General features: G+C 38.2%; 1 pseudogene; it reads right to left on the bottom strand.

Moving 5' to 3' along the window:
- Positions 1–210: 210 nt before the first annotated feature.
- LOC122812390 lies at positions 211–364 on the bottom strand (annotated as a pseudogene).
- Positions 365–12,355: the final 11,991 nt, after the last annotated feature.

The following is a 12,355-nucleotide window of genomic DNA, read 5'->3' as shown; positions in this document are numbered from 1 at the left end:
AGAGAAATAGACCATATCTCTTTACATAACACATTGCTCCTGACTGTATTGAAACTAAAATTACGAAACTTAACAAAGGATGACAGTTTAGCTTTAATCTGTGAGGTTGCGGACTTCAGTATGATAAGTCTGCTTTACTGTTCAATGCTATGCATGAAACAACTACAGTATAAAACTGCTAGGCCAGATCCCCACAAGTGATTGAAGGTGCAACCATCAGACAGGCATAGCCCTGGGAGTAACCCAGGTCCGCAAATTGCATCCAAAGTGTCAATGATAAATGTGTTCTGCAATTTGCATTAGTTCTTGCAGCTAGCCGCTATCTTCAGCAATGCATGAGTGAAGTGATCCACAACTCAGAGTTGTACAGGTCTTCTCTCTATCAGCACCCCACATCACCACCACCGCCTATGTGGATTTTATTAACAGAGTATGAGGGCAACTGAATGAGATTGGCATTATACTGCTACTAGACCATTTTGAGGTTTAAATAATCTCAATTTAAACTGATACTTTTGTTAGGATTCTAATGATAAAAAAACTAAAACATATCAGGTTAACATATAAGGCAAACTTAAAATGTAACACAGGAATGGAATAAAAGCAAATCCATAATAAGAAGGAATGGTGAGCAAAACATGTTATCTGTCCTAAACTACCAAAAGAACAAGATATACAAGTAATGCAAGTGGTTAACAACAGATCAACAGAAAATAAATTCAATATAAACAAAGATAAATTGAAACATATAGGAAGACTGCTGCCAAGGAATGAAAGAAGAAAGAAACACAAACCAAAATAAAAAGGAGCAGAAATAAATGACTGTGGATTTTCAGAGACATTTTCCATAGTCTAAGGTCTTATATTTAGCAGCTGTTGATGAATGAAAATTGAAGTTTCCAGATTCCAGACCAAAGCAGCACCAGCGGCTCAGCATGCTGTTTACTCACTTCTAATCACAGGCAGATCAGGAAGTTGTCGGTTCTAGCCCCATACTGGACACTTGGATTTCTTTTCAGCACTTATGCTCTGGACGACACAAAGCAAAAAAAGCACCTATCGGCCAAAGAACTTCAGGCAACAACGTAAAGCAAAAGAACAAAACCCAAATGTTCACCGCAACGTTTAATGGTCATACAAAGCTTTTGAGTATAACTCTTCCTCAATGTATAAAATCAACAACAAAGTATACCATTTTTAAAAAACAATTGAACCAATCCGCTCGCATAACCAATTAAGTCCTAATTAGCTTAGTTAAAGTGCCCTATCTCCTATATACATATCAAAAACAATAAAAAATTGTATAAAATACATAACAACTATATGTGTATATGTAAAAAAATACATAAAGAAAGACCAAATTCATTTATGGTGGGGATACAAGACAATGCTGAAGGAAAGGGTGGATATGAAAGCAGTATAGAACAGGTTATAAAATAAGGTGGTTAAGGAGGAATAGCTGTTATAAGGGGGTGGGGAAGGAAGAAAGAAGTAAGATTATATTAATGGTTAGATGATGAAAAAGGGAAATAGCTAAAGTTTAGAAAGAATGGGATGTTAGCATTGTACAGACAGAGAAACTAAGACATTGATTAAAATAGGTAGCTGTGGAGTGAGGGTGATAGAAGTTGGTAAAATGATTTAGAAACAGATTGGATGCAGTATGGAGAGGCAGGAAGCAGAAAGAAGAAGGGAAGGAATTGACGTGAACATTACCATATGAAAGGAAGGCACATTGGTATTTCTGAGGTCAAATACCAAACACAGGAAAAGACAATACATGCTTTTAACTCCTGTAAATGTTAATAAATATTGTAATTGGCATATAAGAAAATGATTCAATAATAAAGCAAACTTCTACTACAAGACTAATAACAGTACTGGGAATTCTCTCTACTCCAACAATGTCTCCAGAACTTGGAACTCTATCCCTCAACACATTCTAACTGCTGGTAACCCCCTCAAAGTTCAAAAAATTTAAGACTCCCTTAACTGATTTTTGGCTTTGCTCCTGCTCTTCTCCTGTATCGTAGCCTTTCATACCAACACCACCCCCCCCCCGTAGGTTGAATACCCTCTTCAATGTTCTATTCTTCTCTATCACATCCATTAATCTGTCCTCCTTCTTCTTTTTACCTGACCTTAATCAGCATTTCTCATCTGTATGTCCCCTAACATTACACTACCCTTAACTCATCGTACCTTACCTTCCTTTTCCTTACACCCATCACTCCTTTCCACCATACATTCTCCTCGCTTTACCTCTCTTTTTACTTCCTCCCTAGCCTTACCCAACACTTTTCTCGTGTCTCTCTGTTTTCTCCACTTATTCTCCTCATATCTTCCTGCTATGTAATTCTCTAATTCTTCTTCATCTTTAAGCTCTATACAAAACCTTGCCAACAGAACTTAGCTCATTCAACTATGCTTTGGATCATTTTTTGTATACTACAAATGCTATCTCTACCTATAGCATGGCAACCTCACTTATGAAACTCTTAGTACGTTTGTACTATCCATATGTAATTGCTTGTTTATTGTTATGTATTTTAACTACTTTACTATGTATATAATGTGTGCTTGTTTACTTTGCCTTGGAGCTTTTCTCACCAGATCTCCACTGAAAGGGGGCATTTGCCCAGTCGGACCTTTCTGGTAAACAAATGTCAAATAAAATAATAATAAATAATACATAAAAAAAAGTTTGCAAGATATATGTAGTGAAAATTGAGATTATATTGGTTGATATAATGGAAAATGATATGAACTATGTCTGAAATCATCATGTATGTGTGATTTTATATGCCAATAAAATGATTTAGAAAAAAATGATACTGAAAAAAATGGAAGAAAAATATACTTTTATTGCTGAAGACACAAAGATTTGCAGTAGGGATGAAATGTAACAACATGTAGAAGGGATTGAAAGTAATTTAGGAATAATGGAGAGGTAGTGTAAGCCATCACAACTCAAGTCAATAAAAAATGTAAAACAATGAATCTAGAAAACAAGAAGATGTGAAAATAATTCACAACTAGAAGGTCAGCAGCAAGAACAACAAAAGCAGATAGGAACCTGAGACACTCGAATCTGATGACCTGAAGGTAAGCAGGAATCTGAACTTCTGACATGCACAACATAACACCACAAATCACCAGTGCAAAATAAGAAGTTATTTTACTTCAGTAAAGACAAGTGATACTATTTCTTATACAAACTCCACTTAATAATATACTCCACCCTGGAACATCCGGCACTCCTAATCCTTCCCCAAATAACACTCCCTCTGAAATAGCTGCTCAGTTTAACACATCTTTTAAAGAAAGCATTAAAGGCCTTACTAAACCTGACCTGCAAGGTACTCAAATCCAGCCCTGATGCAGATGCTATACATCCACAAGTCAAACAGCATGGGGGTCACCAGATCTAGGGATCTAAACTTAGTCAGTGACTCAAACAAAAGATGCTGGAGAGACAGATATGTGTCTCAGAGATTGCCCCGCCCCTTCTTTGTATCAGGCTTCCTATTCACGTTAAGCAGAGCTCTTCCTTGGCCCTCTTCAAAAACATTTTGGAACAGTGGATGGTGAATCACAAATTCACACCTGGGGTACCGTCTATGTCCTTTATGGACAGGGGAATAGGCACAAATCTATGTCACTTGCCCCTAGCGGCCATATATTGGGTAAAATCAGGTTACATTGGCTAGGCTTGCAAGGGCTCTTAAGCCATTAACCTAGTAATCTCCTATGAAAAAATGAATCTAAAGACTTTCCTCCCAACAATCTTGACATACCCTTTTTTAAGACAGCAAGCACCCCCTATTTCACCCTAAAACCTATCCCAACCTCTTACATCAAATCACTACTTCTTAAACTGAAACCCTGTTCTCCTTCAGAAGATAATCTCTCAGCAGAATAACTCAAGCTGGCTGGCAGTCCCATAGCCTATCCTGTGTCTGTCCTAATCAAGAGATCTGTCAAGAAATCATACATTTCTTCTCTATGGAAAACATTCCTCATCATCCACCTTAATAAAGGGGGAACCTCATCTGACATAACCAATTTCAGCTGTATCACCATGTTATCCCCTCTGTCAAAAATTCTGGAGAAGTGCTTTCACAAGCAACTTCTTCAACATATTCTTCAGGAAAAGCTCCTACTCCCACACAGCATAGTTTTAGACCCACTTATAGCACTACCATGGCCTTATTAACTTTCACAGATACTATTAACAAAGCCAGAGACAAAATCAGACTTGCTTCCTCTGTATTCCTTGATGTCTCTCTCTCTTTGAAGCTTTTGATCGACTTTCATACCAAAAACTCCTCTCCCCTCTACCAACTGTCTTACCTCAGGCTATCACAACGCACTCTACTATGGTTTAACAACTACTTAACCAATGTATACCTGTCTGTTAAATGAATCTTTTTCTTCCTGTCAATACTAATGTGCCACAGGCTCTATTCTCAGCCCTCTACTCTATAAATCCTCTCAGTTAGCTTCCCTCATACAGTTTGCTGATGACTCCGCATTAATATGCATTTCTGACAACCTAATAAATCTTCAGAGAATTACACAAAAAACTCTGCTGAAAGTTGGCTACAGGATAATCACCCGCTACTAACCCTCCCCCCAAAAAAAAAAAAACTAAATGACTTCTCTTTTTCCAAAATCGCATTTTCATGAAAAGAAAAACAACTTTAAAGTTTATTCCTTACATAATACCATGACTGAAGTTGCCCCACATACAAAACTACTTGGCATGGCAATATACAACAATCTTAAATTCAGTTTACATATCCACAACAACATCAAGAAATCTACCAAAGACTAGGCACCCTACATAGAATAAAAAAATTCCTTATAGACTCTGCCAGGGTAACTCTAGTTACCATTTACCTCTTACCCTCTTTCCTATATGGAGCCCCTATCATGCCCAACCTACAAGCCTCACTTAGTTCTAAATTAGAACAGTGCCATCTCATAGTTGCTAAATTTTGCTTCCGACAGATCTTACTAGACCTGCCACTGTTTAGCACTAAAAAACTTAACTGTCTTGAGCTTCCTTACCACCCATCTTGCACTCAGCTTACTTTAACCCATAAAATTATCCATACTCCATCTGCTTGCCCAGCAACTAGACCTCTACACCAATACTATCTTCCAAATCATCCCCTTTGGTCAAATAATAAACAACTGCTTGCCATCTTCAAGCCACAAAGGGCTGCTGGGGTCAGTCTCTATTCTAATAGTGTAGGTAGAAGTTGAAATAAAATTTCTATTTATCAGTAAGGTCAATCACACTCCCTCATTTTTTCAAACCACAAATAAAAGACTTCCTCTCTGCCTCCTGGCTTAGTCCCTGCTCCTCATGTGGGACATAGCTCTTTAACACCCTTCATCACCTTTCTTATATCCTCATTTAAAGCCCTAAATCGCTTACCTTGCTTATCCCCTTCTAATACCTCACTTTATCATACTTCGCATTTGTAAACTGCTATACTACTTCGAATTAGCGGAGCCAAATTATTACTCCATCATTACTTCTCTAGTAACACTCAAAATGCTTATCTCATCTAAAACCTTCCTTTATTGTGGTTCTAAAATGACTCCTACATATCTTATACCCATCTCTGCTATCTGTAAAATCTCAGCACGGGGCTTATAAATTTAATGTCTGTGAATATCCATACAAAGTTTAATATACTGACTACTATGCTATGTATTCACTGCAAATGCATTATAAAATGTGTTATTGTAAATTTTGATTGCATTAAATATGATACCTTAGAGCTTTTCTCCCTGGGCCTGCATTGAAAAAGGGCACCTTTTCTCAGGTGGATTTTCTGGGTAAACAAATGTCAATAACGATATATATATATATATATATATATATATGTATATACATATATATATATATATATATATATGTATATACATATATATATATATATATATATATATATATAAATTATACAAACTCATCTTCAAGATGATCTTCAAACCCTCACACTTCAAGCTATGACTCAATCCTCAAAAACTAAAGCAATCTTATTAGGAACCAATCAGAAAATAGCCAGAGTGCCTAACACCCTTGACATTAAAGATGTAAACAATGACTACTATAGAAACCAACACATCCTTCAAATACCTAGGCATATGGATGGACCAATTTCTTAAGTTTCAACTACAGATTCAATTCAAATACAAAAAGATCAACATGCTACTAGTTTGGGCAAACAAAATATCACCATGTCTGTCCAAGCCAAGGAAAGGAATATTTTTATCTCAACTAGAATATGGACAACACATAATAGCTGCAGATTCAAAGAAAAATACCACGGTCTTGCAAACCATGACCAATAAAATATGCCAGTTGATAGGTAACCTCCATCCCAAAGAGCACTATGCTTAACTCTCACTAAAGCCAAATGGGTCCCAATTTGTTTCCGAGCCAAGCTCCTGTTAGGCTCACTGCTTCACAAAACCCTTTGTTCAGAGACAGCCTCCACTATCACACATAAGCTTTTCACCAAATCCCCACCATCTAACCTCAGAGCCTCTCACAATCTCAACCCACCCTACAAACTCCAAAAACCAAACTCCGCAGCACTGACCATGCATTTTCCATCTTAGCACCTAAGGCATAGGATTCCCTTCCTCTCATTCTCACAGACCTTCAGAAATACTCAGTCTTCAGACAGCAACTCAAAGGGCACTTCTTCACCCAAGCACAGTACATATGCCCTCGTACAAGACACAATACATAAATTCTGTGATATTTACACCCTTTCAACTGCTGCTCTCTCATAACCATTTAGACCAGTTTAGGTCTTCCTTCTCTCATCTCAGCATCTCTCCACCCCTTTCTTTCCTCTCTGTCACACACCTTAAAGCAGCTCCATTTTCCCTTCCCTCATCTCATGTCTCTCATTCCCCCTCCATTCTATCTTTCCCCTCTGTCCTCACACCCCGTTGGTAGCTCTTTTATCAATCTTTTTGTAGCATTTCTTGCTCCCATATATGCCCTTCACCTCTTTAAGTAAAATTATTTAATTCCGTATAAATTTGCCTTCTCATTTGTGATGACTACAACTTAACTACCATGCTCTTCCAAGCATGGTACGAATCTTCCCTGTATGTTTTGTCATTATAAACTGCTTCCTGTATCTTATACTAAAAGTCTTACAATAGTCTTGCATTTGTAAATATATTTTGTTCATTTCTTATCCGATATTATTCATAGGGACATTGAGACTGGTGCATTACTCAAGTATACAAATATAAATAAATAATTTGGTGCAACTCGGGAGACCATACTTTTAACAGGCTATATACAGAACAGTTATAGCACCAATAACGGCAATTGAACATGGTCTTCACTAGAAGCTATTAAAACAAAATCTACAAAAAGCGTTAAGCTGTGAAGCTTTTGGAAGGTGACAGAGAGAGGTATAGGGTAGAAACATTTAACTATCTGAAGGAAATCTGCAGATTCACAGATCCTTTCAAACACAAATAAATGAAAACAAGAAGACTTAATCTTAAGATAAAAATAGAAGGTTCAAGGTGATGAGAGATTCTTTTTAACAAAACAAGTGGATGACGATTGGAATAGCCTTCTAAAAAACAGTGACAACATTCAGTGATATAAATAGAAAGTGAAACATAGTTAAGGAAACGGTCTTTTAGTTGATGACTGATTTGCTGAAGTCAATTTGGACAGCAATAGTATGATGGAATTATATTTCAATTAACCTTTGAAGCATTTTGGATTTTTATTTTTCAACAGGGTTTTGTGACCTTGGAGTTAAATATAGTAGTCTGTGGTTTACAGGATGTATTGCCCCTCTCTAAAGCATACATCAAATGTTTCATTCAAATTTTGTCTAAGTGCTATTTACCTATTCAGCCTTAGACAAATAAATGCTTGTTGACTTACCATGCATCAACAAAATAACTGATAACTATATAAATATGTTGAATGAAAAAAGAAACTATTTGTTAAGCAGTATCTGCAGCTCATCCAAAGGATAGGTAATCAGTGGACAAGGCTAGCAAACTACTTTTTATCTGTTATTCTGTTCTGTAGTTGTATGCTTTTATTGGTGGGAAAAAGAAAGACAAACAACAGCAGACAAAAGAAGAAAAACAGACAAAAGTAGCACTTATGTCTGCACAAGGAGGTGGAGGACAATGAGAAGAAGAAAAAAGCATTTAAAAATAACTGTTATAATGACTTCCTGGATTCTAGTTCTGGATGAATTTTTCTTCTTAAGTTTACCACTTCTTCCTGTTTGTAAGTATTTAGTAGCTTCATGCTCAATACTTTAAACGCTTGTCACCATAGCAAGCAGCAGAAGAAATGCTAAGTCAACAGAAGTCATTTTTACTATGAAACTCTGAAATGCACAATCCCAAGCACTGGAAAACATGAAAAATAATGCTAGAAACACAGATGGGTGAAAAAGTTTAGTTTAGGCATTTTTTGCTGGTGAACAAGTCACTCTCACCCCCTGAACTTGTATATACCAACTTCATGGTGGCAACAACTTGAAAAAGGGAGAAGTCTCCCAAAAGAAGGGAATCATTGCTGGCTCACTGGAATAATTTCTTATGGAAAACAACTTTAGGTGTTATGTTTTTGGTATTATGTTTTTCTGCAGGCAACTGATGCTCAAGGAATTTCAAATCAACCACATGTAGAACAGCCCTAGAAGACTTATGGAAGAATGAAGGGATAGGCCAATCAGAAACTTCAGCCCATAGAAACAATACTAGCCAAGTGATCACAGGATCCATAAGATACTTAGCCATAAACACCTTGAAGTAGAAACACTTAAAAGTTCCTATCACCCTTTACAAGCAATTAGTAATGCTAACCTCCCAGTTCAAGTAGGGTCATACATGTTAACCCTGGTATAAATTAGTGTCTACTCATCCAGTCATCAAGTCTAGCCATAAAGGTAGACAAAGTAATACTATGCTTGACCTCTAAGGGTAACAATCTACAGACTGGAAATATGTTCAGTTAGGAACATATCCCTCCTGCGACTCTTGTTTTTTATCGGTGTAGATTTAGACCCCTAGTATGGGTGTTTGCAAAACCACTGATTTTGGAAAGAAATAGGAGATCAGATAGGATTGGGTCTTTCACAGCTCAAAATGTGAGATGCAGGTCATCTCAGAGTAGCCACTGCACTAGTTAGTATAAGGAGAGTGACACTGATCTATCAAGATAGATGAAGGATTTAAGGCTTTTAATTTTCATATTTAAAATTGTTGCGGCCTTTCTAGTTGAGCAATATGTTTGGATTTGAACATACCAAATGGAGTACTGTATTTGTTGATGAATCTGATAAGGGAAGACTGCAGTCGTAAGATGACTTTTTTGGTTCTTGAGATATCCCCTTGGAAATTAAGACAGAAACATGATGGTCAAATGAGGGTGAATTTTCCATGCAAGTATTCAGGTCTCTTATGACCACATTCTTCATCAGAAGAGTATTACTTCTAGCATATGAGGCAGGAGCATTTTATTCTGAACACCACTATGTTGCAATTTTTTTCATTTAACATGAGATCCTTTTTAATACATCATGTATGACTCTCACAGCAAGAGGTTCTCCGGTTCGATTCCCGGCTGGGGTGCCTTCTGTGTGGAGTTTGCATGTCCTCCCTGTGGTTGCGTGCGTTTCCTCTGGGTGCTCCGGTTTCCTCCCACATCCCAAAAACATGCAGTAGGTGGATTGGACACTCTAAATTGGCCCTAGGTGTGCGTGTGTGCATGTGTGTGCCTTCTGTGGAAGGTTGGCCACTGGGCTGGCAACTCGACACCGTAAAACTCCACTGCCAATCATGAGTGGACAGATGATCTGCTGTGGTGACCCCTAACCAGGAAAAGCCAAAAGAAAAAGAAGAAGAAGAAGATGTATGACTCAGCCAATGGTCTTGAAAACAAAACTGTATGGAGGAATGGTCAGTCTTTCTGGCAAAAACTATAAGCCAAGCAGTGAAAAATGGCATAATTTCCAGAGAACTGAAGAATAACCACTGTGGCTATAAACATTAGGCACCTTGGGAAAGGCATGCTACAACATGGCCATGGGAGACAACCAGATGTGAGGTGGCTAACCACATGCCAACCCTATTCAGACTGCACAAATCTTTGTTGAGAAAGCATCGTCAGCTATGACCTCACAGCCTGCTGCCCTTGGCCATCAGTGGTCTCACAGTTGTGAGCACTGACATTCCTGAGGCTCAGTATCTGGGATCATCAAACTGTTAAAAAATGGTCCAACCCCCTCAATGTCCCCTGTGGGTGAACAAAGCACCATGGCTGCTAAGGGTGATCATCCAAGTCATGAATGATGTAGGTATATGGCAAAGCACTTCCCCTCAGGGTACATACACACAGTGCTATAGTTCTCTGCCTTCCCTGTCATGGACTGCGTAAAGTCCTGACACCAAATGCTAACACACTGGATATCACCAGCGGTCATGCCATAGCAACTCAAGTCCACTGCTGAAGGATATGATCCCTGACTCTGCACAACCTTCTACTAGAATACATGGCTACTGTATTTACCTCCCTTGACTGTACTCCATATTAGTATTGCTGTCAGATGTCATCCTGTCCCCCTACCTTTGCAAGTGATGATAACTGAGCCCTGACCACTCCTTCCTGAGTGTGAATGCCTTGCACAAATATTGTGATACTGCATGTATCACTGTATTCTGTGTTGCCTTTGTCATGGCCCATAGCTGTGGAGATGATGCCTCTTATTGGCCAGTGCTACATCAAGTGTAATGTCTTTCTCTATTTGTCGTCCATTCTCTGCTGATCTACGAAGTGGTAATATGAAAGGTATTGACAATATCTCCTGTGGTGGCTCAAATGATAGTGGCCACTCGCACATGTGGTTCTGGTACAGCTGGTGCTTCTCCTAGCATCACAAATCACCTGCACACCATAAATCTTCAGAGTAACTTTGTGCCGTAGCACACTGCACCTATTTTATATATTTCTGAATCCCTCAGCCATCTCAGATGTCATCATTTGCATAATCCATTTTCAGAGAGTTCTTTATTTCTATATCACAATGTCTCTATTTGCATGTACTGCACACCATGCTATTTTTACCTTTGCATGGCCCCACCACCTGTCTCTGAATCAACTACACCTTGTGTGTTACTGATGCCTGCTCTAATTTGTGCTGTGTAATGCATTAAACATCTGTTAATTCTGGACAGAGTCTATTAGTTTTTCTCTTCTAGATATATGAGTTTTCATTTGGTATTTCTTTGACTGAACATCACATTTGACAGGGATGGATTAATAAAGTGGTCTGCTGAAAGGGTTGATAATTTTGTGATGGCCTCTCTACCCCGGGCCAGTAATCAAGGAACCTCAATCCTCATGAGTGACACCAGTGAGAAGCAGTCAGTAAACACAGAAATGAATTTACACCGTATTTTCAGATGCAGCGGCATCAAGTACAATTTCTCCCATGAGCACACAGGGGACACTCCAGACCTGGGACTGGAATCTCTGTCTCTCCAGATCCCAAACAAAACTCACTTTGGAGCACTGTGTTCCAGTTCCAAGTAGCTGACATACCCACACCTGGGTATTTCATTTTCACACACACACACACACACACACACACACACACACACACACACACACACACACACACACACACACACACACACTCATGGGAAAGACTGACACAGGTTTACTAGCTGTACACCTTCCACCCGACTACAAGGTAACCATACTGCCACCAGTCAGCCACTCTCAGGCTCTTACAAGAGTATCCAATTATACCAAGTAAAATTAATACTAATATAAATGGTAGAGTGTAACCAAAGCAGCAAAGATTTTCAGAGTGGCCAAGGTATCACTAAAATAGGCATAAGTACTGTCAAGATGTTAAAAGTATTCTCCAAAAGACCAGCCACAATGAAAGGTAGGAAAATATTTAATAATAAATAATAAAATATAAAACATGAATATACTAAATATCAAAGTGCAATAAACACCAGAGTTTCAATCACAGGAAAAATAAAAATAACACAGTTGGACAGATTAACATTGATGCAGAAAAATAATACTTAATTAATCTCACTGTGTTTCCTGACTGTCTAAAGAATAACTGTTCCCTAGCTAACTTAATTAATTCAGCAAGGCAAGATGAGATGCTTATTTCCACACGGCAAGATGATGAGCTTCTAACTAACTGAACTAACTAACTCAAATGACATAGATTTTTTTTATATCAGGTTCCAAAGAAAACAAAACAAGCGCTGTGTGAGCTCCATCCTCTCAGTGCTATTTATAGAATGACAT

The sequence above is a fragment of the Protopterus annectens genome, chromosome 9.part0 (assembly GCF_019279795.1).
Source record: "Protopterus annectens isolate FY-2018-M chromosome 9.part0, PAN1.0, whole genome shotgun sequence".
In the NCBI taxonomy this organism is placed as follows: domain Eukaryota; kingdom Metazoa; phylum Chordata; order Ceratodontiformes; family Protopteridae; genus Protopterus; species Protopterus annectens.
The sequence above is the reverse complement of the archived record's forward strand: the minus strand, read 5'-3'. Positions and strand labels throughout refer to the sequence as shown.